The 24,123-nt window shown below is 40.9% G+C and overlaps 1 protein-coding gene across 1 annotated transcript in view; it reads left to right on the top strand.

Moving 5' to 3' along the window:
• Oct-tyrr (Octopamine-Tyramine receptor) overlaps positions 1 to 24,123 on the top strand; it is a 196,153-nt gene that overhangs the window by 1,369 nt on the left and 170,661 nt on the right. The window lies entirely within an intron of this gene.

The raw sequence follows: 24,123 nt of genomic DNA, 5'->3' as shown, positions 1-24,123 counted from the left end.
GATACGGCCGAGTTTTTAGTGGGTCGGCGAGAGGTTATCGGTCTCCTTGGATCGCGCGCCCGGAGCTCGTCTCCTCGCGTAAACGGTTAATAGATTTTCGCGGGACGTAAAACCGTGAACGGAGAGCTGCCGCTTTCCGAGCAATCGAACTTTCTACCTTCTCTCTTTAACACCGATCGTAAAGATCGCTCGGATTCGGACCGGTTTATTCGCAGGAGTAGAAACTTTGTTACGGCGCGGCGGTGGCCCCTCTCGTTGAACTCTGCTGGTCCCGAGAAAGTTTAAGATGCTCGACGTATAGGGCTTTAACTGCTAGGTAAACGGGCATGTTCTGATTCCTTCCTCGAAAATCGATGGGAAGTGTTCGGTGTCGGTTCTTTCACCGACCTTCGGCTCGCGAGGAAATCGAGGCCGAAGATCCTTCCAGCACACCTGCATCGGTTCTTCGGAGAAGGGAAAGTGGTCGGTAGTGCGCAGACGCGATACAACGCGTGCCCAAGGATTTTTGAAATCGAGTTCCCTCGGAAAGCTAGCTTCGAATGTTGCGCGCTACGATTTTTCTACGAGTATCGTGTAGGTACTCTCGAACTCGTTATTATTATTATTATTATTATTGTTTATTATGTACGGACCGAGGTCCTTTTACACAAATGTTTACAATAGAACAAAGACCTAACGTAAATTACTAAGAAAGCACAAAAAACTGTTGGTATAAAGGTACTGATATTATCAGTTAATCCTGCGTAATTTTTTTTTGAAAGTGTGCAACGACCCATTAAAAAAATCAATGCTATTATAAATTCGATTTTTATAGGATTTATTAATCCATATGTGGATTTGCTTTTAAGTGTTTGAAAACCCGCTCGAGATCTCAAAGCACTCATCATTGCGTATAAGCGTAAACATGAGGAGGATGACAAAATGCTATCCGAGGAATGCAAGAATAACTTCGCTTTACTTCGAAATAATCAAAGTAACGAAGAGGCAGAAGCAATTTCATTTTGCACAGGGTGTTCCAAAATTATATGTCGCGATCTGTTACGAAAATGGACCGCAAAATTCACCTTAACATTGAATCCCATGGCAAAAATTGTTTTTTATTTCATCGTGTAGAAATTTTTGTTTCATCGCATCGCAACGAACAACCGTTCTCTTAAAAAAACGACCGTAAAGATTCGCCAATTATTTTCTTCCACATGCTTACAGAGTGTCCCAAGATGGTATAAAGATGGAGAGGATGATTCTTTCTTCATTTGTCTCCTCCTTTCCGAGAAATTTCAGTTTAAAGATTCGGCGAGCACGCGTGCTATCTAATAGGAATCGTCTGACACGTCTGTTCATCACCGACTCATTCTACTTCTTAGGAACGCTAGGCACGCGAACTTGACGGATTGTTAGTGAATTTTCCCGAAAACGACGCGTCAAATGAAAAAAAACTTATTCTATATTTTCCACTTATTTCCCGTGTACAATCATCCCCTCCACGTTTATACAATTTCAAGACACCCTGTGCACATGTGGGATGAAAAAGTTGACGAATCTTTAAAGTCGTTTTTTAACAGAAGGATTTAATCGATGAAAAAGAATTTTGACCTTCGGATTCAACGTCAAGCTCAATTTTCCGGTCCATTTTTTTCTAACAAATCTCCACCGAACCTGAGCTGCAGAAGTCGCGACTTCTTGAAACGCCCTATACAAAAAACAGTCTACTGATTAAGAATGTTCTGGAGGTATATAAAAACGCAACAAAATTTTTGAAAATTTGACAAGATATAATTCTTACTAAATTAATGCAATTACCAAAGTTTGGGTTCGATTCACTGCACCGTTTAAGAATTATAGCAAGTTTACACGTTTCAACACGTCTTCTTATGAAGAATTCATAAAATTCCACTTCAAACCCTATTTAAACCTTGAAAAAACGCAACTAGAAACTCCAAAAGAAATACACGGAAAAACAAAAATATACTCATGAATGAATTCTTGTACTTTTGTGTCCCATTGTACCTGCAGAACATCCTTAAGTCCGCGTAATTTTTTCTAGCCAAGTTGCACTCCCATTTTCCAAAGATGATTCCGCACAAGATGGAGCAGAAAGTCCGTTCTCCTCGCGCAGGGTTTCTGAACGTGGATAATTACGTTTGCATTCGTTTTAATTGAACTCCGACCGGTGTATCGTCGCCCACCTAACGCTGCATCGCACCAACACAAGAGGAAAGCCTCGCGAAATGAATTCGTTCGTTTCCTCTGGTTTCCAACGTTCCGAGGTGTGTTTCTAATCCTCCCTTATTTCGCGGAGCGTAAACGAATTTCGTACAGTCGATCGGCCGGCGGCGAAACTTCATTTCCAAGTCCGAGCGGACAATTCCGTCATCGAGATACGAGTGTCAAAGCGGTGGATGCGCCGCGCGGCGTGTTAATCATTCTACATATATAAAACGGGCGTCGTTCGAGCGGAGTGGAGCGAAATCTATCTACCAGGCGAAATGACGTGGACAGGAGAGAATGCTAGAAGAAGCGAGAGCGTGGTCGTCACTGTTGCTGCAAAACTATCTCTCGAGTGTTTCGACCCGTCCTTGATCTTTTCCGCAGTTCGAGCACCACTCACCGCTCCATCCCTCCCTCCCTCGCGCTCGCTTTCGATTCGGAAAAACGAAAACACGGCTATCAATTGGCAATTAAAGCAGCCTAGCCTGTTCACGGTTAAAGCGAGCAGAAAAGGATGGCCGAGTTTATCGGAGGCGTCGCGGACGACGGAAAAACGAGTTCCGGCGGATGAAAGAGAGGCTGAGAGGGAGAGAGAGAGAGAGAGAGAGAGAGAGAAGCACAACAAATGTCTAGAAAATAACGTCTTGCTGTTTTTCTTTTTCGCTTCGTTACGGTTGAACAGCGATACATGCCGGGGCTTGCACGAGTATCTCGGGCACGGCGCAGAATAGATATTTCATTGTTACGGGCTGGAATATTTTTCGCTGACAGGAAATAATGCTCGTCCCGTCTTGTCTCGTTAGGAGGATTCCTGTAGCTATTCTTGCATGTCGGCCGGCGCGGTGCTGGTGCACGCGCCTTTATGTAGCCCGCGCCCGCGCCTTCACCACGACCGGATTAATGGCACAGAAACCAACCACGAGGGTTGAGAGAGGGATACTTTTCGGTCGGCCGGACGGCAGGCCCTGCATTCCGTACTTTGAGAAACAAAGTTCAGTTTCGCGACGCGTCGCACGGTGAGGATCGGAATCGCGGATAGCGGACGACATTCGTGTCTTCGGAAGTGGTTAAAAGTCAAAATTGAAATAAGACTTTAAGAAAGGGGGTTGTAAAGCTATACATTAGGATTAACATAAGGTCTTATAGTTATACAGGGTGGTCTTTTTATCTGAAGACATTGAAATACCTCGAGAACTATGTATCGGATCAAAACAAGTGGGCAATGAAAGTTGTTCGTCGCGAAGGGGGACATCCAATGATACCAAACTGGACCCCCCACCGCCACCCCTGGGGGTGGGGGTGGGAGAAGACAAAAAACTTAAATGGGAACCCCCATTTTGCATTGCAGATTTGGATTCTCTAGAAAAAAATACACAAATTTGATCTAGGAGTTTTTGCATTTTGGTTCACAGATGGCGCTGTAATGGACAAAAATCAAAATAGAAAAAGTCGTTGAAAATTGGGCACATATCTCGAGAAATACACATCAGATCAGAAAAATAAAAGTAGACGTATTTGATATTTTTAAGAATGCTATTCAATAACACCATAATTAACCCACCACCCCCACCTCCTGAGGGAGGGAGAGGGAACTATTTCAAAATCTTCAATGGGAAACCCTATTTTATAGCAAATCTTGATTCTCCATTGATTTGATATTATTCGTGTAATTTCTTTCACAGATGTCGCTGCAAACGAAAGCAGTTGGAAAAATTCATTGGTTTGTTTTTCAATCCTCAGGAGGTGGGGGTGGTGGGTCAATTATGGTGTTATTGAATAGCATTCTTAAAAATATCAAATACGTCTACTTTTATTTTTCTGACCTGATGTGTATTTCTCGAGATATGCCCAATTTTCAACGACTTTTTCCATTTTGATTTTTGTCCATTACAGCGCCATCTGTGAACCAAAATGCAAAAACTCCTAGATCAAATTTGTGTATTTTTTTCTGGAGAATCCAAATCTGCAATGAAAAATGGGGGTTCCCATTTAAGTTTTTTATCTTCTCCCACCCCCACCCCCAAGGGGTGGCAGTGGGGGGTTCAGTTTGGTATCATTGGATGTCCCCCTTCGCGACGAACAACTTTCATTGCCCACTTGTTTTGATCCGATACATAGTTCTCGAGATATTTCAATGTCTTCAGATAAAAAGACCACCCCATATATTAGTAGTGTAGGTGCAGCAGAATATAACGTATTAAGTACCTAACTTTTAAATCTTTGAATTACATTGCTTGAAAAAATTTGAAATACTTTCGTCGCTCATTTTCCTCGCTGTGCACGAGTGTTGCGCTTCGAATCAAACCCATCCCCACAAATATTATTTAACCGTGCGAGTCCACGAGTTGTTTTTCAATGAAGCGCGATCATCGCGAAGCGTATTAATAGCACAAAGTGTTAATTGGACGGTATCCGCGATACAATTACCGCGCTGAACGCAGCGTTGCACCCACAAAAACCGCAAACTACCCGAACAATCGCTAAGACCAGCTCGGGATCCCCATTCCGATGGTCGCAGCACATAAAATCACTGTCGTCGCTCCAATTACTATCAGCATATCGTTCGCATTACGAATGAGGGGGGTGGGTCCGCGAACAGAACCACCTCCGTACGACGGACGAATAGATTTCTAAGCCATCGAAACTTCTTTACAACCCATTCCAACCCGTTTTACTGCCGCGAAGTATATAACTCGTCCCGACGAAACTTTTCTCTGTAACACTCGAGGGGCTGCCCCCGTCTTTTATCGCCTCTTCTCACCCCCACCCCCTTTATGCTCCTCGACGAGCTCCGGCATTGATAGCCCAGTCTCGGTTTAACGCGATTCTTGTTTATTATTCGGCTTAATCCGGCCGGCGAATCCCGCCGGCTAATAATTAACCGTTTTCGTCCCGCGACGCCCTCTGTCTCTCTTTGCACCCCTAAACCGATCGGCGAGGGGACGGCGGCAGGACTCGCGGCGCATCCTGCCCGTTAGTATTTAATAAACATCCCCCCCGGGGCGGCGGGTCAACCGGGTGAAAAGGGTGAAGCGGGTGAACGGGGATTTCGCGATCTACGACGCGGAACTTTCGGTATCGTTCCTCCGACCGGACACGCTTCGCGAATTCTCGAACGAATTTACGCGGTTTACATTTCCCATTCTCTCTTTCTCTCTTTTCCCATCTCCGTGCTTCTCTCTTTCTCTTTTCCCGCCTCTCTCTCTCTCTCTGTTTCGGCCCCTCGGCGCGGCGCACGGACCGAGCACAGGCTCGTCGATGAAATATTCCCCGGTTCAACCGTTCGAGAGAGGGTTTTGCAAGTGTTCGAGGTGTTGGTGAATTTTCGCCGCGCAAGGGAGACCGGCATAGGTTATTGATTATCGTGAATGGCTTTATAAATAACCGATCGTGTAGGAGCACAGCCGTCGGAGACGCGTAAATATCGCTCGCTGGTGCGATTCTTTAAAAATCGCCGGTTGCTCCACTCTCTCACCTTTTCTCGTTCGTTCTCCCGTCCTCCACTTCTCTCTCTCTTTCTCTCTCTGGATCTGTCTCCTATTTTTTTCCCTTCCCGATCCTGTCATCCAGCCTCCGCTCGCGCGTGCACATGCCTCTGGCCCGGCGGCCGCTCTCTGATGAAATCCGGCCCGCGTTTGATCGATGCCCTCGTAATACGCCACGAATTCTCATTTTCGTTCTATTATTCGGGAACGGTCGCGCGGATAGGCCCGTCGCCGGTCGGCCGCATAGGAAAATCATCAAGAGGCTGCAGCCGAAAGGTCACCATTTTCCGACACACGCCGCCGCACCGTCAATCTCGAATCTGGTCCTCCGTAGTCAAAGGCCGCGGAAAATGTGAGTAGAGCCCTCGATTTCTACACGAAAATGCTATCAAAGCCTCGACTATACATTCGAGCCCGAAACTGCGCTCTATCATTCACTCCAAACTGCGACACTCTTAGTCCGTAACATCTGTAAAACGTTCGAACAACACTCGTTTCGGCGTAGAGATGTTTTACACGTCTTTTCTGGATTTGCACGTTTCATCGTCTGACTTTGTTATTATTTGTTTAACGCTTTAAACGGAGAATGGTTTATGCAGCATACACGATACATGAACATGTTAACGTATTACGTAATAGATTAATGCACCTCTTGACTTCGCTTAACTTAAAACTTGTTTATATAGCTTCTACTTTGTTAGGTTAATTTAATGAGCTTTTGCCGCTTTGTGGGGGAAAGTCAGAGTCGTGCAGAATTACAATTGAATTACTCGAGGAATTATAATTACAAAGTAATTGAATTACATCGTGATTCAGTCATATTGTAATTTATAATTGAGATCTTTATTCAATTAAGTTACAATGTAATTCGTAATTGCAATTGGAGTACAATTGCCTCTTTGGTATATGTGTGCGTGCGTGTGTGTGCGTGACACTCACTACTTAATTAACAATTTTAATAACGTGTGTTACCACCTCGTTTATGAATAACACCCTGTGTGATGTTACAGAGTTGCACAAGATTTTTGTTAACCGTCAACGTTGTCTTTATCTCGCTATAACTTTGTAAAAAACCAACATAGCAATAATTTGAAACAGAGAATCCGAAACTAGAGGTTTCACGCTTTCAAACCAATGTTCAACGATATCGATACAGTAATATTGGCCGGAGTTATGATCATGTAAACTAGTAGCAATTTTTCGGGTTCGCAGAGGTGATCCCTTAATTCTTTTGAGGAGTGTACATTGAATATAGCTCTCAAACTTTGTAATTTATTATTTGTGGGACTAATATTTGTATCAACACTACACCTACCAATACCGGTCAAAATGACCGGTTCCAGGTTTCACATTTTACAATTAAGAAAAGTAATAAACCCGATTTCATAAGAAACGATTGTCTAAATAAAATCAATCTTGTCATTTTTATAAGGGAACATGTTAACTAAATAATAAGACAATTGAATAAATAAAGGAAGAACCCCAAACACACATAAGAACTGGTTTCATTTACATTTCTCTGATGTCGAGTCACACTCGACAAAGGAGCGCAAAGGGTTGACATAAAAAAAAAAATCATCGCTCCATCTCATGTCTATCGAAAGTTCTTTGATTTTGACACAAACCTCATCATTTTGTCCCACTGTGCGCGCCGCAAGCGCGAGGAGTGCAATCGTGCGAAGTGCTCGAGCGACGTTCAGAAGAGCAGAGCATTGTTAGCCGGCAATTAGACACAGCGTGATCGAATGACAATAACAATGACCGGCGGGGCGGCAATAATTTAACGGCAGCAATCGATACGGTAGGCGGGTCGTGTACAAACACGAGAATAGAAGTAATTTACGATTGTGATATTTAAAAGCGGAGTTACTCGGCGTGTATAAATCCGTGGGAACCTGATTTACGGACTTCGCTGATCACATAGAATTTGCTTGCTGTTTCGACGGGGGGAGAACAGCGTTTAGTCGTAAGCAGGTCAACCGTGGAGCCACCCCTGTTTCTGTTCTATTCTTTCCCCGGCGAGGGGATCGCGTGAAAAAGAACCCAGAGGTTTTCGGAGACCGACGCGACATCCATGGTTGCGGTGGCTGCCGCAGCCGCCGCGTTTTCAACGTAAATTCCCCGTGTGCTCGCCAGCTATTCGCTCGGCCAACACCGTAAATCCGCGGGCAAAGATCCTCACGTTCCCAGGGGTTATTTCTCTGTTTTCTTTTTTCGCACCCTTTAAGCTGCGCGGGATTAGCCGGGCAACCGCGATATTAAATTTCTCCACCCGGCATTTCTCTCTTCCCCTTCGAACGACAAAAAGGCAAATTCTCGTTAAGGCCTTAAGTGATCCTTATGGGGGTAGACCTCTTTTTCCAGGATTGCAAGGGTGCGGGATTCGCCTTCTCATTTCTCGATAATACCATCACGGGGTTCTTTAGTAGTCAAAAACGCTAGATAAAAGATCGATCTAGGGCGCTATCTCCCTCAGAAGTCCAATTTTTTCGTTTACGGGGCGTAATTTGGTATTATTGCAGTTATATTTGCAGTTGTATGCTTCAGCATAATGCAAATTACTCCTTTTAAACGAAAAAATAGGACTTTTGACGGCGATTGCGATCTAGATTGATCTTTTATCCAGCGTTTTTGACTACTGATAAACCCCGTATTTGTCTTTTATCGAAAAATGAGAAGGCGAATCCCGCACCCTTGCAATCCTGGAAAAACGAGTCGACCGCCTTAAGTCTTAACCGCGAATGATTCCGCGTACCCGTTCAAACACGATCATGTAGTTCACCGCGATATGTATAACGTTACGAACGCGTAAACTTGTTTACGGAATGTTTAGAGAGGCTTCTCAGTGTTCTACCGAGCCCTAAAAACGGGGAATGCGATGGCTGAATTTGATCAGGATATGTTAGCTCTCGCCGCATTTTCATCGCACGCGTAAACGATTACGGTGTCGTATTTTTCACTGTTACTAAACATGATGGTGAAGTTAGCACGCAATTTCTTCCGTAATAACTTCCACCGTATCACTCTTACTATTACCGAGCTGAGCAAGTTGAACTGACTATGCGATATTGATAATTCTTCATTTTTCTCATTTATATAGTTCGTGTAATTTTTATTGTTTCCACTGGAAAATAGAAATCAGACGAATACTGTGACCGAAGTGGAAACTTCGTTTCACCTCGGAGCGTGACGGATCAACCTCATTCACTGCCCGGCAATTTTGTACGCGATGAGCCTAAAGAAGTTTCCACTTGAAAAATATTATTTATGCATTGTTCTGGAATGAATTCGGTCGATTTTGATCCGGTATAAAAATCCGGAGTCTATTTATTAAGTTGGCAACTAAGTTCGCGACCTCCACAATTTTTCTCAAACAAAGTCATTTATGTATATTTTTTAATACTACACCTGCGCCAAGCCTTAAAATTAACTGGTATGTATTTGGTTGTAAAGAAAGAAATGCAGGATTTTGTTCCTTAGTTTTAATTGCAATTTTATACCAATAAATATTTAACATAACGTAATTAGTTACATGTCATTTTAAAGCTTGTTGTACGCTCTATTGAATTACGCTTTTTGTGGGAGATTTTAAATATACTTTAATCAAACAACCCAAAGATCATTTAACGAATAAAATTTATTACGAACACAATTGTAATAGAAGAAACATTATACAAAAGTACGTCTGAACAGAACTGTGTTAAATGGAAGGGTGGGAATACGCTGGCTTGACAAATCGATATTTTGTGTCGCACAGGAACGATTCTCTATTATTTTTATAAACAACTTGAATCTATATACGGAGTGATTAAACCCAAATGGAGCAAATCTATCTACACGTTTGATATTTAATGTTATTCAAATTTTTATTCAATTATTTGGCTTTTATTCCAGGATGTCGAAACGCGATTTTCGCATTATTTTTTTAATGAGTTCAAACTAGGCCGAAGTGCCGCGCCGCTCAAGCGGCTCGGAATATCAACGAAGTACCGTGCGAAGGTAATAGTTTGAACTCGTCGAAGAAACTAATGCGTAAATCGTGTTTTGACATTCTGAAATAAGAGCCAAATAATTTAATAAAAATTTGAATAAAATTAAATATTAAAAGCATAATTAAATATTGCGTAAAACAAGCTTTAAAATGGCATATAACTCATTAAATTAAGGTAAATTTTTATTGGTATAAAATTGCAATGAAAACAAAGGAACAAAAATCCTGCATTTCTTTCTTTACAACCTAATAAAAATGACAAGATTGATTTTATTTAGACTTCACGCTGTTTAAACAACCAATTCTTATAAAATCATTTTTATTATTTCAATAATTGTACAATAATAAATCTGGGAACGGTCATTTTGACCGGTGGTGGTAGGTTTAATATTAAGCACGAGTATTTAATATGAAATTAATCGTAAAATTCAGAGCTTCCCAATGATACACAGTTCAAAAGGAGTGGTCACTATAAATGAGGTCATAATGATACAATAAAAGAATTACGAAACAAAAGGTCGCTTTATTTGCCAACCAATACAAGTTTCCTGGTTGCAAGAGTTATGACCACTGTTCCGAACAGGTAAATTCTGATTCGGGACCACCGTGGGTGCGCGTCGGAGCCGCGAGCCACTCGACAGGTATCCTTTGTTATTTACGTAACGAGTCGACCAGCTCTGTGCAGCTCCCCGAGAAATAAGGACGTAAATAGTGGCGTGTTTTGCATCGGTTAAAATAGCTTTAACAAGGCAAGTGGTAACTCGAGTGTCTCATCGGCAGCCGGTAGATCGTCGATTGTACTCGAGGCACAACCACTTCCGTGCCAGTGATTTTCATTCAGGCCGCGTAAATAGCGAAAAACAAATGCGTGAAGCGTCCCCAGCCACCATCGCGCTGCACACCGCACCGGCCAGCCCCTAGCAATTATCGAAGGCGATTTCTACCAGAGGATGTTTGTACCGTGCACGCCAGTCCGCTGCGTTTCGAAACTGCGCAGATTTTCGGCTATAACCGCGCATAACTCTATTCGTTCGCATTCCTATGGCCACTCGTTAACACTTTCAATACCTCGTTGGCCATATTTGCGCGACACCATGCTCGTTCAACCTCCGAAATGCATTTTTCCTGTACAAGCGGTATAAACACATCGGTAATTATTTAGAAAGAGGTACTCTTACGCTGAATTATGTTTAATTGAATACGGAAAATTCAATTCAGTACTAGCAATACATAGTTATTTGCGAATATCACGAAAATTAAAAGGAATCTGAACTCTGAAACGGAAATAGTTGTTCAAAATGTCGAGAGATCTACGACATATTTAAATTTCTTCGAAATCGGAGGGGAGTACCTCGTTCTAAATAATTACCTTCATTCTTCCACAAGTAGTGTAAACACATCTGCCGATAAAATGTAAACCACACGAAAAATGTCACACGGTAATGTCTCGATATACAGGGCGAGTCACCTAACGTTATCACCTCAAATATGTTTGTTGTTTTCAAAGATACGTTAAATGTCTTGCGGACAAAGTTGAATGTTGTTTTTATATAATTTTGTTTTAGAGATGTTAAGGTCGCCTTCATTTTTGTAAATGGAACCACCCTTGTTTAAACATCTACAATGATAGTCCCCTTCACTACGAATTCAGCGACTATAATTACTCAAGGTCATACAAGGTCACGGACTTTTCGTGTACTTCACTTTAGTTTGTCTTTTATTTTTGCTCCTGTTTTTTTCATTTTCGATTTCGTTTCTGCTATATCTTCTTATTTTATCTCTTATAGTACTCTTTATCTAGAATCGTATCTTACCTACTTACGTGTATCGAATAGGTATCTAACTTAAAATGTTAGGCTGAAATGAATCTCGTTTCACTTTAATGTTCGTGTCCTGGGGGATTAATTTTTGTATTGAAATGGCAAGAGCAGCTTCTTTTTACATTTTTATTTATCGATGTAGGTATTTAAATAATGATTTAAAGCTATATAAAGAATCATGTGACCAAAAGGTAATCGAGATAGAAGAAAAATGGTCTTATATTTATCTTCTATGAAGAAAGTTATTTCGATTACTCAGATTATGAGAATGATTGACAATCTTGTTCGCCTCGCCAACAAAAATACATTCTCATTGAATTTTACGTGTTTTAATCTGGTCGAGTCATACAAGGTTACGGAACTTGAGTAATTATATTCACTGAATCCGTAATAAAAGGGACTATCGTTGTAGATGTTTAAAAAAGGGTGGTTCCATTAGAAAAAAAAAATAAAGGTGACCTTGATATCTCTAAAAAACTGACAAAAACAAAAATTTTTGGTTGTAGTATGAGCCTCATTTTACCATTCAACTTTGTCCTCAAGACATTTCTTTCTTTCTTTCTTTGTCCCAAAGAATGCAGTGCGATGAACATTTTTTTATATGAAATTGTTCACAACACACGTGCGAGACTTTTCCGGTTGAAATCAATCGAAACGTGAAACAACTCGGAACACTTTTGCGAACGCCGATCATCCGAACACGTGTTTCACATGCGAACAGTATCATTTCCATGTTACGTATTCACTTTGTTGAAACAATGAAAAATTAAGGCTAATATTTATCGCGGAGTAACAGCAATCGGGATTTGCGTAAACGCCAAGTCAACAATTCAAAAAATCAATGTATCGTTGTTGAGAAATTGTTTGCGCGCCGCTCGATATTAAACTGCGCAGAGTTTGCGAACGAAAATGGAGAACGCAACGATGCGGGAAAGTGAATCAAAGTTTTGCTCTCGTTCGGCCGAAATGTACGAGACACGTTTCTGTTGTGGGTATTTTTTTTTCACAGTCGGATGCATTGTGAATGGATTAATTTATGTCGACCGATATTGTTAATTTGCACGACGACATTGTTTGTTCTCGCATTGTTATCGAGAATTGGGGTGGCTCGTTCATCGCCGACTTACACAGCTCGACTTTTTTGTTTTTGTTCGTGTTTCTGTTCCCCTTTAGTTGCGTTTAATAATTATAATAGCACGTACGAGAGATGCAGCATCCATTTGCGTGTTTTTTTTTTTCGAGAGAAAAGCGAAGTTCATTGTTCGATGATAAAATGTTTTCGAGCGGCATTGTGCGCCAATGTTTGTAACGTGCATACATTTCACATGTATGAAAAGAAAACAGGCATCTTTCGGTTTCATAGTTCTGCTCGGATTTGTGTCGTGAAATTATGATGACCTCACACTTTTCCTACGAACGTGCTGGACATTTCCAATCGCATCTACCCCGCCCATTAAGGGAGGAAATAAATCTGCATTTAACTACCTTCCCTCGCAATCGCAGCAGCACGTTTTTATGCTAAAAAACATTACGATAACGATACAGTGAAAAATTGGATGTGCAGGGTGATAGGTTGCCTGGTACAAATGAAAAGGGGGTGATCCTCTACATTTCTCTTTATGTGACAAATTGGAGTGAGATAGAAATGAATCTTTAACAGTACATTTAAATTCTTTCAATCGTTAACAGTATATTTAAAAATTCTTTTAATGTTTTTACTATTTCTAGTCACGTATATTACAAGTAGACAGCGGATCTTTATGCAAAATAAAAATTGTCTACACGGATACCGACAAACTGGAGTGAAATAGAATCTTTGTTCTTAACACTAAACCTACCACTGCCGGTCAAATGACCGGTTTTATATTTTTCACTTCACAATTATTGAAATTATGAAGTCGCTTGCGTGGAAATTGATTCGATAAAATTCTAGGTCCAAGCACATATTGTTGTAAAAATGGCAGAAAACCTAAATAAATAGAGAGCCTCGTCATTTTTGCAAACTGAAACATGTTAATCGCTTTTAGTGCTCGGTAGGTTTAGTGTTAATATGTTTAACAGATTTCAAATAACATAACAGAGTATATTGAAATTCTTTTAATGGATTTACTATTTCAAGTCACGTATATTACAAGTAGACAGCGGATCTTTATGCAAAATAAAAATTGTCTACACGGATACCGACAAACTGGAGTGAAATAGAATCTTTGTTCTTAATACTAAACCTACCACTGCCGGTCAAATGACCGGTTTTATATTTTTCACTTCACAATTATCGAAATTATGAAGTCGCTCCCGTGGAAATTGATTCGATAAAATTCTGTGTCCAAGCACATATTGTTGTAAAAATGGCAGAAAACCTAAATAAATAGAGAGCCTCGTCATTTTTGCAAACTGAAACATGTCAATCGCTTTTAGTGCTCGGTAGGTTTAGTGTTAATATGTTTAACAGAGTTCAAATAACATAACAGAGTATATTGAAATTCTTTTAATGGTTTTACTATTTCAAGTCACGTCTATTACAAGTAGACAGCGGATCTTTATGCAAAATACAAATTGTCTACACGGATACCGACAAACTGGAGTGAAATAGAATCTTTGTTCTTAACACTAAATCTACCACTGCCTGTCAAATGACCGGTTTTATATTTTTCACTTCACAATTATTGAAATTATGAAGTCGCTTGCGTGGAAATTGATTCGATAAAATTCTGTGTCCAAGCACATATTGTTGTAAAAATGGCAGAAAACCTAAATAAATAGAGAGCCTCGTCATTTTTGCAAACTGAAACATGTTAATCGCTTTTAGTGCTCGGTAGGTTTAGTGTTAATATGTGTAACAGATTTCAAATAACATAACAGAGTATATTGAAATTCTTTTAATGGTTTTACTATTTTCAATTACATTTACATATTTTCGTCATAAACGCATAAAATTCGCTGTCTAATTATAATTGATACCGAATCTTCCGAGTTCGTTGGGGTCTGGAAACAGTCTCGTTAGGGTCGGACGAATTAATTTAATTAATCGATTCGCAGTCAAATTAATTTCGCCCCTTTGACGGGTTCGATCGGGCGCGGTGTCAAAAGTATTTTCCCTGCTGTCGAGGACACGGCAGAGCAATTACTTCGCTCGGATTTGTTCGAGGACCCCGCGGGCTTTCTCGTTGAAAAATGTTCGCCGGCTCTGTTTCCTCGGCCGCTCCCTTTAATAAATTAGCCCCCGTATAATCGAAATAATGAACCATCCTCGAAAGTAATTCGTTTCTTTCGTTGGACACAACGATTTCGCTCGAGGAACTTCAGCAAACTAGCCCGGGAGAAGACAAAGGCAACAAGGAAAACGGCGAATAAAGACGCGCGTTTCATTCACGAGCAAATATTTACTGCGGAGTTACGTCTGCTCTTTTCCGACCCCGCCGTGCCGCCCCGTACCCGCGCATCATTGTGCAGCGAAGAAACCGGGCCGGGAGAGGGGGGGAAATATGAAACCTGATTCGTCTTTTGTCACTGTCGACTGCTGCGCGATCGTGACTTCGCTCGTCCACGGATCCTTCGTGTCGGTGATCTATCCCTCGAGACGCTCGGTTCTTGATTGATCTCCCCGGCGCACAGTGCGGCGTTCTTATGGTCGGAGTGGACAAAAGTCTGTTCTTGACGAATTCTTATAGGAAATTTCACGCTGATCACGAATATATCGTATACTCGGGGTCCCTGAATAGAATTTAACTGTTTTTCTCCTCAAAATACCGTTTTTTTCTCAGTTTTTTTAGTGTTTTTGCGTGAAAAACGGTTAAATTCAATTCAGTGACCCTTAATACATGGTATATTCGTGATCAGCGTGAAATTTCCTATAAGACCTCAATGTATCTTTCTTTCGTTTGAGATCACACTGTATATTTGCAAGTGATGGAAACAGGGGTCAGTTAAGAAAAATTGCTCTTCCATGCATCATCTACAAAAATGAGGAAACATGACCAAAAATTAAATTGAATTTTATTCAAAATCGAATGTCAAATAATATTTTATAAACATTACAACAATGATAATGGACAGAATATACAGGTAACTTCACAATGATAAAGGTATGCCAATTTACATAATATAGGCCATACATAGAGACTATACCTATGAAGTAGAGATATACATATATATATATATATATATATACATATATATATGTATATATATATATATATATATATATATAAATATTTATTGTATATATATATATTTATATTCATAAAGAAATTACTATAATAAAAACTATAATAAAATATATACATAAAGAAAAAAAATATACCTATATAAAATATATATACATAAAGTCAATAATAATGTCTGTAATAAATAAACATAAATAATAAATTTTTACTCTTGAAAAATAAAAAAAAACATGGCAATGCACCGCATTTATTTTATGAAAATAAATTAGTTTTTCTCTGTAACGAAATTAATACATAAAATAAATAATTGTTTTTGACGTATATGGAGAAAGAAGTTGCTATGAGTAAAAAATGGTTTAAAAATGGTTTTTAAAAAGTTTTTTATATATTTTATTTTCTACTGTCATTGTCATCCCGGAAGCAAGTAGGTATATAAAATTTCAGTAAGATTGGTCTATGCGAAGAGGCTTAAAATTCGATTACAAGATTTGACGCATAAGCGTGGTAAAAAATAGCACACAGCCGTTTAAAGCAGTTTGAAGCAAGAAATGTTTACATATTTGTGAAGTATAATAGTTGTGAAATCGAAATACATCAAAACCCCAGGATGCTTTGACCTGAACTCGAGAAAAGCTAATTTGAAGATATTAACGTCTATAAAACTTGATTCTGACTTAGTGTTTCATCATTGCTATGAAACTATTTTAACGGTTAATGAAACAGGACAAATGGATATTCCTCACCTGCTTCGATACCTTCCATATTCAAAATTGAAAGAACGAACACAAAACAAAGTTATTGATTATAGGAAATCAGCAATTGATTGGGCCAGGTCTCGCGTGAATTCTTCGATGAGCTCTCTAACGAGGTCTCTGCCACTTATGCAAACGTGATTCCTGCCGTTTGTTGTGGAAATTTGAGATTCCCGGCATTTGTTTCATACACTAGAGACATATCTGAAGGGATTAGTAAAGCCAAATAAGGTATGGAAAATAGTTGCATTTTCGACTTTTGTCCACAGGCGGCCGCACTGTGCGGCGCGGCGCGGTGTGTGGTTTCGCGTTTTCCTTTTTCTTTTTTTGTTAAGAGTGATGGAAAAAATGCATTTTTTTGCGCACACCCCTGAAGAGGGTGGTGTGGGCCTCGGGGGATCGGATGGTCGGATCCCCCACTACTCACTGAAAATAGCCATCACCCAGGACTGTAGGCTCGTATGTGGAGCGGCCGGGGCCCCGCTGTTAGCATTTCTCGCGGCTGTTTGATGTACGAGCTAAGCCTACGCCTGCTCTAATCTATCTGGTCTCGCATCTTCCTGATCTCTATGAAAATAAAATGGAGAAAATACCTCGGACTGCAAAGGGTTAATTGAGCCGTTTATTTTGAATGTGGCCCCTAAGTCCATTTTCGAGAAAAATCAAGCTAGCAATTTTAATATTTACATTTCTACGTTATCTTTTCATTCTGAAGCAAATTATAACTAATATATTTAAAATCAGAAAGATTTTGAAAATAGAAAATGCTCTGGCTTATAGAGATGACAAGGTTCTGGTTTATTTAGATTTTGTGCAACTTGTATCCCGATATGTGTGGTTGGATTAAAAATATTCATCATTTCAATAATCGTACTCTGGAGGAACTGGTAAATAAATGGTTGGATTCCGTAAGTCGCATTCCTCAATACAAGTTTATCGAAAAGTGATCGGTGTAAAAGGAAGGCTAGTTACTAACTCCGACTTCTCAAAAACTCTATCGGAAAACGGTGTAGGTATTCGGAAAACCGAATAAGGAGAGGAACCGAGTAAGAAGAAGAAATTAAGGCCGCCACAACACTGTTATTTGCGATTCTCAGTTTATATAAATTTGCTTGTATACAGGGTTGTCTGTTAATGCACACACTCTCACATACATACACCATCCGTGCTTCAACTCTGTACAATGTATGTATAATTATTCGCAGGAGCGTAGGTTCGATATTTGGCGAGGATTCCGGCGATTTTCTCCATTTGGGGAACGCGTCGTTTTGAATACAGAGGACAATGGAGTCCTCGCGCGGGCAGCTCTGGTGGCGTTTGCGCGCATAATGGAGACGGAGGGCAGAGGCTTAAGGATGACGCGGGCAGGAATTATAGGACACAGCGTCGCGCCGGGCATAAACAGCACGCGGCACGGCGCGGGGGCCATTTCGCTCGATTATAAATGAGGAGAGAACTCCGCGCGGCAATTTGTACGACTCAGGTCGTTAACGCAGCTCGGGTTTACGGGGGATCTTGTTCCGGCCGAGTGTGTTCTGTGTACTAATATCGTATTAGCAGAAGTAATCCGTGTAGGCGTGCAACGCGCGGAACGCGTGAAACGCGTGTAACAACGCGCGAGAGCTATTTTTATTCACCGGGCACAACAGCGGAGCGCAAACGCGCGCAATGTGCACAGTTGCTCGCTCGCCGGAAGATTAGCGGCAACAGTTCGTGAAACGCTATTATCAAAAAATAATTGGCCACCCTCCTTTTTTTGCATCGCCAAAAGACTGGCCAAGCCAACAACAAAAAAAAAAATACAAAAAAAATCGAGGCAACGAGTATCGATGTGTCCCACGGTCGACCGATCGATTCGCAGTCGCCGACGGGCACGCTCTTCCGCGTTCGTTACCGCGGAAAAGAGCTATCTAAATTGTCAAATCAGGCGGCCAACGATTGAAATTTTCAGGATAACATGTTGCCACGAGCTATGTCCTCTGGAGTTTTCCTTTACGCGAACAACCATGTGTTACCGAGCGTCCCAGAGCCAAACAGCTCTCTCTCTTTCTTCCTCTCTTTATCTCACACTCTCTCTCTTTCTAGCTATTTGTTGCGAATAACTGTAATCCCATTCCCCCTTTCCGATCGATTTTGCAATACCCGTTTAGGAGTTGCTTAAACCGTTGGCAGAAATTCCCGGAGATCGAAGTGTCGAAGGGAAAAGCGAACAATCGAGTCTAGTGATATTTATTCTCTGCAGACGGTACCGATTTTTGCCTCCAGTCGATCTTGCTGCGTTTCGAGCGCATTTTATCCGCATCTACAACCTCAATTATTTCGTAGAATTTCCAGCACTCGCTTCGGATTTGCGTAAAAGCTTCGAAGAAATGATTGCAGATCAAAATATCGGTAGAAAATGCGAGGAAAACTTATTCTCTGCAGACGGAACCGATTTTTGCCTCCAGTCGATCTTGCTGCGTTTCGAGCGCATTTTATCCGCATCTACAACCTCAATTATTTCGTAGAATTTCCAGCACTCGCTTCGGATTTACGTAAAAGTTACGAAGAAATTATTGCGGATCAAAATGTCGGAAGAAAAAGTGGGGAAATCTTATTCTCTGCAGACGGAACCAATTTTTGCCTTCAATCGATGTTGCAGCGTTTCGAGCGCATTTTATCCGCATCTACAACCTCAAAATGTCAGAAGAAAAGACGAGGAAAACTTATTCTCTGCAGACGGAACCGATTTTTGCCTCCAGTCGATCTTGCAGCGTTTCGAGCGCATTTTATCCACATCTACAACCTCAATTATTTCGCTTCGGATTTGTGTAAAAGTTGCGAAGAAATTATTGCGGATCAAAATGTCGGAAGAAAAAGTGAGGAAAACTTATTCTCTGCAAACGGAACCGATTTTTGTCGTCAATTATGTTGCAGCGTTTCGAGTTAATTTGATCCGCATCTCCAACCTCAATTATTTCGTAGAATTACCAGTACTTGTCTTAAAGTTACTTAAACTGTTCGAGAACGGTTTAACGAAGTATCCAGGGATCAGGATATCGAAAGGAAAGGCGAATAATCAAGTTGAGCGAAATTTATTCTTTGCAGTGGAACCGATTTTTACCTCGAATCGATGTCGGCGCGTTCAGAGTTAATTTGACCCGCATCTATAGACCGTCAATTATTTAGTAGAATCTCCAACACACACTCTTCTCGGAGTAGTTTCAATCGTTCGGGAACGGTCCGAAGAAAGTCCCGGAGATCGAGGCATTGAACGGAAAAGGGAACAACAGAGTCGATTGAGATTTATTTTCCTCTCACGGAATTCTTCTTACGCAATCGATTGTTGCTTTCAATCGGTGTCGCGTCGTTTCGAGTTAATTTCATCCGCAAGCTCGATTATTTATCAGCATTCTTTCTGCCAAGCTCTCGCTTTTGAGCAGAGTGAAAACACTCGTTAAATATTAATGTCGATCCTTCTCTCGTCGTTGAACCAGTTACGAGTCGATACTTGGCAGCTTATACACTTCATATAAGTTAGTAGTCCGCGCGGCAAAGTCTAAATAAAGTCAATCTTGTCATATTTGCGAGATAACCGGTTACTTTTAAGCCTGGGCGGGTTTAGTAGGAAAGGGAAATTAATAGCATGAACATTTAGCGGTCTCATCAAGCGGTTGAACGTTGTTTCGAGCACCACTTCAGCGACTTCTTGCGACGCGGGTTTCATTATGAGAATCGTTTCGCACCGGTCGGGTCGCGGTCCCGAAGAAAATAGTAATAGAAGGGTAGACATTAATATTTAAGGCAGGAGACAGCGGGGAAAAGATGACGAGGTGCTCGAGGAAGTTTCGTTAAGCCCGGGACATTCGGGCTACCGAAAGTTCGTTTATTAGTCGGCGAAGTTGCCGAGCACGGGACGACCGTGGTTAACTATAACTATAGGCGGCTATATTCTTATCAATCGGCCGGTGTCGTCGGATATGCAAACGACCCGGGGGTCGACGCGGCTTTCCCTAACTCAACAAGCGGTCGCATAAATTCCCGGTAATGGCAGGCAATTACAGGATAATAGTGCGTTCGCGCCTCGCTCTCTCGAGACTCTCCCTCTCTCTCGCTCTTTCTCGCGCGCGATCTCTTCGTCTCGCCCCCGTGTGCAACGCGTGATTATACGGTTAAGAAAATTTAGTCCCCCGAAATGAAGTGGCGCGTTAATCTTCCCGCGCGTCCGCGCACGCGACCATTTAACAAGGTCGCCTTTCTGCTCGAGGAGACTCCACCAAGGAGCTCGTTTTCCCTTCGTTGTCTCCTCGGGTACAGCCTCGTTGCACTTTCCTTCCGCCACACCCATGGTAAATGGAACTTTCGAAACCCACGCGAATTTTTCCCCGCGTCGGAGCGCTCTCAACTTTCGCGGAATCGAACGCGACACGTTCCCAGAGGTGCTCGGAACTTGCCCGTAATTTTTCCGCTCGCTCGAACTTGCTCCGGAATCAATGCGAAATTATTTACAGCCATCGAAGACACGAGTGCCGCGGCGTTCCTCTCGTTTTATTTTGAAGCATTTTAACCCTCCGCGGGCAACCAGGCTTGTTCGTGTTCCAAGTGAAATTTCTCTCTTATCGATATTTACGTTTCTTCGTTAACCTTCAGTCACTCGCACTTCGTTTTCTACATAATTTTGTACGTAAATCAATTTTTATCCGGTGAAATAGCCACTCCGAGGCAAAATAAATATTTGCTAGTGCAAAACGACACCTTTGTTCACGCCTGAAACACTAAATTTAATGTTTCGAGATTGCAAGTACCGAGTAATTAAAAGTTAAGGGGGCTTCTCGTGTAACGGCACAACTGGTTTTTAAGAATTTTTCTAGAATAAATATTGGATACGATAAATTCCAGGGATCAAGAATAACAGTTATTCTAAAATTTTCTACGATAGAAATCATGAATAAAACGTTGATTATTATTGAAATTTAAGATAATGTACACAAGATATATAGAGAAAAAAATTCCAAGAACAAAATGATTGAAAAATATCGATTTTTATACTTTTTGGTTACAAATAACAGTTATCGGTATTCAAAATGTTCAAGATTCAAGACTGCTCTAAGCAATTATCGATGAGAGAAGTTCATTTCGATCAGTCATAACTAGACTGCGGATCTTTATGCAAAATAAAAAATGTTTGCATTGATTGCCAGAGACACAGGAGTCAAATAAAAATTTATTTCTTCTTCCAATTATCTCATCAAGGTGAAACTAATACACTGGTGGCGTTAAATCTTTGAAATATGTCCACTGTTTTAAATTGTGCGCACCCCTTTTTATTATAAATGCATGAAATCCGCAGTCTGGTTATAAGTGATCAAAATGAATTTCTCTCAATACGCTTTTAGTCGATGAAATACTTGTTACTCCATGACTTTTTTCTTTTTGGTTATAACAGTTTATGGGGTCCCCGATAAATTCTTTATATTTACCTTATTGTTCCAAAGAGCACGGCGTGTATTTCGTTAAAGGGAAATGTTCGCGCAGGCACTGTCACCAGCTTCTTTTTAATTTAAATGCAAAGTCTCTTCGACTTTGAGCGGTTTCCCCGCGGGGGTAATGCAAAGTTAATTACCAGCAAATCGTTCCCGCCCGGCCTGATTAAAAGTCGTTTGTCCATTTTCATTTCTTCTTCGCCTCCCACCTTCAATTTTCCAGCGCCTGGTTCGCACGGTTCGTCCACGGGTTGCCGTTTCGCGATGCCAGGATAGCGAATGTAGCGGTGAATGCCGATGCGAGATTTCCCGGGTTGCTTTGCGACGATAATCCTGTCGCTTTGGAGTTTCAATCGAGCGTGATGCGGCGGTACGTGAAGTGATTAATTAGAGTGCAAGGAGCGATCACGGGTCACGCTGTCACGGGGATGCTCCTTTTAATGAAAAAACCGCGCGCGTACACGGTCCGGTTAATTCGCCTGTTCACTCCCCGGACCCGTTTTGCGTTTGATCGCACGCCGCCTCATCGAAATCGTCCGTTTCCCACTGATACACACGGTGTAATGGATCGCGAATCTATCTGGACGAAAGTCGTTTCGACGAGCATCATCACATATTCTGAATTGTTGCTGCAGCGCAGCTCCGTCGCACAGTGCAGCGGTGAGTTTAACTGAAATCCTAGCCAAAAGTAAAAACTTCTTGCAGTCTAGTAATGTTCAGCAGTAAATTAAGATTGGAAATGGTAAATAATCCTCATGAAGCGACAACAAGATCAGGAACAGCTCTCGATGCAGTATTTGCAAGACATTTAGACAGAATTGAATCAAGTATATTTATATCATATTTTTGCTATCACAACAGCCAATTGTTTCAATGATAGAATCATAGAAAATCATAGAACATAGAACAAAATAATGAACGATCAAAAGGGCCTAGCAGACTAAGCTAGGTGCAGCGGTCCCACCCACAATTTTATTGATATTGTGCGGAAAACAATGGTTTTAGGTTGAAAGATAACCCCCTAAAATTTTCAGTCGCTAACCCTTCGTATAAGGATGATATGAGGGTAAATACCCATAACTGTATCATTTTCTTTCTCGCTTGTTAATTAAGATATTCGGATAACAAAAATACGAAAATACTCGAACTTACCTCCTTCATATCATACATTTTTTTCACCATTGTGATCAAATTATTAAGGGTAGAAAAAAATCATTTAATTTTTTAGGGGTGGGAATTGCAAGCAACCCTTCGACTGACCACTTCTAAAAAATTCAAGAACAATGTTCTGTTGCTTATCTAACGTATAAAAAAGTTTCAAGATGGTCGGATTGGTGGAACATAGTTAAATATTGAAAAAACAAATAAAATTACGTCATTATAACGGTATAATGTACAGTGCAGTGTTTCTTATCAGGATATTAAGTCCCTTCTTGATCAATTATTTGTTTTTAAACGCGACGCATAACATTACATAAGTAGTATATAGTTTTATATGTGGTTATATTATACATATACAGGGTGTCACAGACCACCCCTTCCACCCATTTATATTCTAGAAAATAGGTTATATTTTCAAAAATTCAAAGTGTTTCTTTTATAAATCAGATGAGCTGTATCAAATGGTGATATTTTTAACTTCCGGTTTCGGCCGGAAATAGGTGACTGAGACCGGAAGTTACATTTTTCAAATGGAACATCATATTTTTTATTACGGATTCGGATTCTATGTGAAACCTATTTCACAATGGTGAAAAAAATTTATGATATGAAGGAGGTAAGTTCGAGTATTTTCGTATTTTTTTTATCCGAATATCTTAATTAACAAGCGAGAAAAAAAATGATACAGTTAAGGGTATTTACCCTCATATCATCCTTATACGAAGGGTTAGCGACTTAAAATTCTAGGGGGTTATCTTTCAACCTAAAACTAATCTAAAACCATTGTTTTCCGCACAATATCAATAAAAATTGTGGGTGGGGCCGCTGGACCAATCTTAGTCTGCTAGGCCCTTTGCGACGCAAAGAAGGATTTAAAGTATGAATTTTGAAGTAAATCGGAGTACTCCTTCCTATTTCGGCCACGTTTTGGCGAAACCGAAAACAGAAAAACAAGGAAAGAACCGGCGACAATCCGGAATTTCGCGCGGGAGCTTTAAATCTGCACGGAGGTGAATCAAAATCGGCGCTCGCTCTTGTTTCAATTAAATGAAAGCATACGTGCGCGGCGGTCGGTTGA

The sequence above is a fragment of the Lasioglossum baleicum genome, chromosome 5, assembly GCF_051020765.1.
Source record: "Lasioglossum baleicum chromosome 5, iyLasBale1, whole genome shotgun sequence".
NCBI classification, from domain to species: Eukaryota; Metazoa; Arthropoda; class Insecta; order Hymenoptera; family Halictidae; genus Lasioglossum; species Lasioglossum baleicum.
This window is presented reverse-complemented; position numbering and strand designations above follow the sequence as displayed.